This window comes from Ornithorhynchus anatinus, chromosome 2 (genome assembly GCF_004115215.2).
Source record: "Ornithorhynchus anatinus isolate Pmale09 chromosome 2, mOrnAna1.pri.v4, whole genome shotgun sequence".
In the NCBI taxonomy this organism is placed as follows: domain Eukaryota; kingdom Metazoa; phylum Chordata; class Mammalia; order Monotremata; family Ornithorhynchidae; genus Ornithorhynchus; species Ornithorhynchus anatinus.
The window spans coordinates 157,822,839-157,828,636 of record NC_041729.1 but is presented as its reverse complement, the minus strand read 5'-3'; the positions used below and the strand labels follow the sequence as shown (position 1 = coordinate 157,828,636).

The window sequence follows — 5,798 nt, the reverse complement described above, 5'->3', positions numbered from 1 at the left end:
CATCAGCATAGAGATGGTAGTTGAAGCCACGCAAGCAAGCGAGTTCTCCAAAGGGAGTGGCTACAGATGGAAAATAGAAGAGGCTTAGAATTGATTCTAGAGGGACTCCTAAAGTTAGTGAGTGGGAGCCGAAAGAGGAACAGGTGAAAAAGTCCAAAAGGTAACTACCAGAAAACCAGAAGAGGAAAATGTCTATGAAGACAGGACTGGATAATGTATCCGGGACAAGGAGGTGGTCCATTATGTCCAAAGGTAACAGAAAGGTCAAGGAGAAATAGGATGGAGTAGCATCCATTTTTTTGGCAAAGAGATCACTGGTGACTTTGGAGAGAAGAGTTTCAGTCAAGTGGAAGGGGATGAAGCCATATTGCAGGGACTCTTGGAGAGAGTTGGAGGAGAAGAAGTCAAGGTAGAAGGAATAAATTACTCACTCAAAGAGTTTGGCAGGAATAATAGGTGGGAGAGGGGGGAATAGTTGGAACGGAAGCAGAGTCAAGGAAGGGACTCTCCCCACCCTCATCCATACTTCACGTTGGCCTAGTGGCTAGAGCCCGGGCCTGGGAGTCAGAAGGAACTGGGTTCTAATCCCAGCACCGTCACTTGTCTGCTGTGTGACCTTGGGAAGGTCACTTAATTTATTTGTGTCTCAGTTATGTCATCTGTAAAAATGGGATTAAGACTGTCTTTCCCATGTGGGACGTGGACTGTGTCCAACTTCATTAACATGTACCCACAACAGTGTTTGGAACAGGGCCTGGTACAGAATAAGTGCATAACCAATACCATTTAAAAACAAAACGGCCATTATAAGGACCCTTATTAAAAGATTCTTCGAGGTAGTTTGCAAAGAAACTACATAGTTGCTTGATGCTTGTCTTGTCTTATGATGTCGAGTCTTCACCGACCCATAGTGACGCTATGAACCTATCTCTCCCAGAAGGCTCCACTTCCATCTGCAGTCATTCTGCTAGTGGATCCACAGAGTTTTCTGGGTAAAAATACCGAAGCGGTTTCCATTGCTTCCTTCCGCGCAGTAAACCTGAGTGTCCACCCTCGATTCTCTCCTATGCCGCTGCTGTCTGGCACAGGTGAGTTTTGGGCTGTAGCAGATTGCCTTCCACTCCCTAGTCACTGCCCAAGCTAGGAATGGAATGGGTAGGACTCTGCTTGACTCTTCCTCCCGTAGTTGAGACTGGTAGAGTACTGGAAACTCTCCAGGTGCAACCCTGAGAGGAGAGTTGGATGCTAGAATATGCAAAAGAGAGATATATATTTTACCCTCCGAAAGAATGAATCACTTCACAATTACCTTCTCTGCTCCTCAGTTTTATAGTTGAATATGCATAAAGTGTATACTACAAAGATTCATGTGATCAGAAAACAGTTATGGTGATAAAAAGATTGCTTGGTTTAGCATGATTATTTAGCCTGAACCGCATTGGAAAAAGCAGAGGAAAAGGAAAGGCATAATTTTTTCCTGTAGAAACATATTTAATGTTTGCATAACATCTTAGAAATAGACTTTCTTCTTTGCTTATCTCAAGGAAATTGAAGGCAATAGTGCTATATAATAGTTAATCAAAAGCACTGAAGGCCATTTATATTTTGATCATTGTTGAGGGTTCCTATTCATTGCTTTTTCATTTTTGAATGTTGAAAGGAACTATCTAGTATCCTGAACAGCATGAATACCTATTCTGGGAAGGCCTGAAAGAAAATAATTTACAAGTCACCAAGCATGAATAGTGTGGAATAGCTAATTGACTTTAGTGAGCTCTTTCTTCAAATGTCACGTTTACGAATTACGAGAGAGGCGATAAGGAGGGGATCGGAAGTTTCTCCTTTTTACATCCATCAATAGTATTTACTAAACACCTACTTTGTGCTGAGCACTGTACTAGGCACTTGGTAGAGTACAAGATTGGAAGACACAATCAATGCCCACGAGAAGTTCAGAGTGGGAGAAAGACAATAAAATAAATTAATGATAGGGGGCTGGAAGAATAACATGATGCGAACATAAGTGATGTGGGGCTGGAGGTCGATCCAAGTGCAAAGGCAGATAAGATCCAAGTGAAAGGCAGATAAGAGGGAGAGCAAGTAGGAAAAATGAGGGCCTAGTCAGGGGAGGTCTCTTGTAAGATGTGTGGCGTTAGTATGGCTTTGAAAGTGGGAAGAATGGAAAGCTGTCAGATTTTAGGGGGATGTGAATTCCAGGCCAGAGGGAGAACATGGGCAAAATATCAGTGGTGAGAAAGATGTGCTCGAGGTACAGTGAGGGGCTTGGCATTAGAGGAGCCGAGAGTGTGGGTTAGGTTGTAGTAGATCAGTGTGGTTAGGTAGGTGGGGGAAAACTGGTTAAGTGCCTTAAAGCCAATGGTTCTGAGTTTCAGTTTGAAATGGCTGTAGATGGGAAGTCACTGGAGGTCCTTGAGGAGTGGGGAGATAGGGATTCAAATGTTTTTTAGAAAAATGATCTGGGCAGCAGAGCAAAGTATGGACCAGCGAGGGCAAAGGCCGGAGGCAGGAGACAAGTGTGGAGGCTGATATTGTTGTCAAGGTAAAATAGAAGTGCTTTGATTAGGATTGAAGTCATTCGGATGGAGAGGAAGGGGAGGATTCTAGAGATGTTGGGAAGGTAGAGCTGACAAGACTAGGTGACACTCACTATGAGGGTTGATGGAGAGACATAAGTGCAGTTTAATTCCAATAGTGGTGGCATCAGGGATAGGGAGGATAGGGATCGGAAGTCTGGGAAAGGACAGGGCTTGAGTAGCAAGATGAGAGGTTATGTTTTGGACATGTTAAATTTGAGGTAGTAATAACAATAATAATATTTTTGATATTTGTTAAGTGCTAACTCTGTGCCAGGAACTATTCTAAGCACTGGGGTAGTAGATACGAGGTTATTGTGTTGGACACAGTCCCTAGCCCACACAGGGCTTACAGTCTTAATCCCCATTTTACAGATGAGGGAACTGAGGCGTAGAGAAGTGAAGTGACTTACCCGAAGTCACACAGCAGACAAGTGGCAGAGCCAGGATTAGAAGCCATGAGCTTCTGACTTCCAGATCCGTGCTCTATCCACTAAGCCACGGGAGAAACTGATGGGAAGGCATTGGTGGAACATCCAAGTAGAGATGACCCGAAGACAAGAGGAAATGCGAGATGGCAGAGAAGGAGAGAGGTTAGGGCTTGGGAGGTAGGTTCAGGCTTCTTCCCTGTAGAGATGGTGGTTGAAGTCAAAGTGTGGGTATAGTTGGAAAATAAAAGGGGCCCAGAACTAAGCCTTGAAGGATTCCCACAGTAAAGTACGGGAGACAGAGAAGGAACTGGCAAGAGAGTTTGAGAGTTCAGTGGCCAAAGTGATAGGAGGAGGACCAGAAGTAGACTGTGTCAGTGAAGCCAAAGTTAGATAATGTTTCCAGAAGAAGGGGTTCATCTGTAGCATCAAACACAACTGAAAGGTTCAGGAGAAATATGATGGAGTAGAGTCTGTTGGATTTGGCAAGAAGGAGGTCATTAGTGACCTTAGTGAGGGCAATTTCCCTGGAGCGAAGAGGGCGGAAGCCAGATTGGAAGGGGCTAAAGAGAGAAATGGAAGAAAGGGAATGTAGGCAGTTGGTGTGGACAAGTCACATGATGAGTTTGGAAAGGATGATAGATCCCTAGTCCATGTTTTGCCTCTGGCATGGAACACTCTCTCTCCTCAAATCCGACAGACAATGACTCTCCCTCACTTCAAAGCCTTACTGAAGGCACATCTTCTCCAAGAGGCCTCCCCAGAATAAGCCCCATCTTTCCTCATGTCCCACTTCCTTCTGCATCACCCTATTTCCCTTTGCTCTTCCCTGCCCTCCCAGCCCCATAGTACGTATATACATATCTGTAATTTTATTTATTTGTATTCATGCCTGTCTCCCCCTCTCTAGACTGAAAGTTCCTTGTGGACAGGGAATGTGTCTGTTTATTGTTGTATTTGTACTTTCCCAAGTGCTTAGTACAGTGATCTGCACACAGTAAGCACTTAGTACATATGACTGCATGAATGGGCAGCCATTGAAAGTTCTTGAGTAGTGGGGAGGCATGGGCAGAACATTTTTGAGAAAAACGATCTGCGCTACAGTATGGACTGGCGTGGGGAAAGACAGGCAACAAATCCCATTATTATTATTATCATCATCATCATTATTAGAACAGTAGATGACTGTCAATCACTTCCACATTGTGTACAAGCAGAGCTTGCACTTTACTGCATCATTGCATCTGTGATTCACGGTGCCTAGTGCCATTTTCATTCATTTTATCCTCTTCAGGTCTCCATCTCCTTGAGCAGCTATTACAATCTACTGATCAATTGAATGACTTCAATTCGCTTTATGCCACACTGGTCATCCTTCGGTGGATACCTCCCACCAATTTCCTGATTATGCTCCACTGTTTGAGCTTTACTTCACAGGGCTTCCTCATTTTAGCTCACCAAGCAGCAGCTTTTGGGGTATTTTTGCTGTTAGCTCACCTTCGCAGTCTAGCAATAAGGATTGCTTCAATTCTGGTAGTATGGTCATTATTTCTTCCACTTTAGGCACTGTCTTACTAAGCTCTGGGGTAGATATAAATTAATCAATTTGGACAGAGTCCTTGTCCCCAATGGAATTCACAATCTTAAGCCTCATTTTATAGATGAGGTACCAGGCACAGAGAAGTTAAGTAGCTTGCCTTAGGTCGCATAGAAGATAAGTGGCGGAGTCAGGATTGGAACCCAGGCCCTTCTGATTCTCAGGCCCATGCTCTATTCACTCATCGGATTTGCTCAGGACCCAGCCAACTCTAGGAAAATGGGGGGTAAATGGGTGGTGTCCAGAGAATTGAGGGGAGGGTTTCATCCAGGGTGTGTCCGAGGAAAGGTCTGTGCTTTATGTTGGTGGCATTTCTCCCATTTGGCTGAGAATTCCCACAAAAACCTGGATTGGAGCCTGGTCTACCCTGTTTCTTCCCCCGACCTACCGCCACTTCGCTGGGAATACTGAAATTGCGTCTTGGTGTAGTGGAGAAAAGGACTAATTGATTCATATAGCTGCTTCCAAAACAGTCAATCTTTGGGGAATTTGTCAAACACGACATTCTCTGTCCATGATTAACTTCATAATACCAGCCTGTGCCAGTTGATACTGTTCAGGAAGAGAATCACTGCACAAAATGGCCACCGGTTACATCTCTGGCCTGCTCAAACCCTACCATCTTCCTATGGTGCTTCTAGATGATGCAAAGTGGGAGAACACCTAGTAGAGCATAAAAGGGAAGTGTCCTTCCATTAATATCCCTATGCAGCCTGCCTGTCTCCTCTGTACCTCTGAAGGAACATTAGGAAGGGAGGCAGAAATAACAGCTTATCTTAAGCCAAGTCAACAATTTAAATGAACCAAACTGGAGCGACAAACTATATTCACTTTTCTTTCTGGAAGAAAAATGAAAAAAAAAATGCGCCCCCCTCCAAAAAAAAATCAACAACAAAAAAACGGTGAGCCCAACTCTCCTCCCTTCTTTGAGACTGAATAGATAGCCACATATGTCAAAATTTGAAAAGGCTAGTTTTTGAGTACAGTTTTTTTTCTTTCCCTTGCATAGACACTTCTGGGTTGAGTATAGAAATTTGAAATGATTGAAAAAAAGTCTTAAAGATCTTTGTGCATTTTCTTCCCATGGTCATTTTCAATGACATTTTGTTCTTCATTCCAATATTACTTGGTGTCTTTCTCTAAGTCCCTCAGGCTTTGTCATTTGAAAACAGACTATTG

General features: G+C 43.7%; 1 non-coding gene across 1 annotated transcript; it reads right to left on the bottom strand.

The window, feature by feature from the left end:
• Positions 1–1,098: 1,098 nt before the first annotated feature.
• LOC114809574 lies at positions 1,099–1,236 on the bottom strand. Its single transcript, XR_003757350.1, has one exon. It is a non-coding gene; the product is annotated as a small nucleolar RNA SNORA7 (small nucleolar RNA).
• Between the last annotated feature and the right edge of the window lie 4,562 nt (positions 1,237–5,798).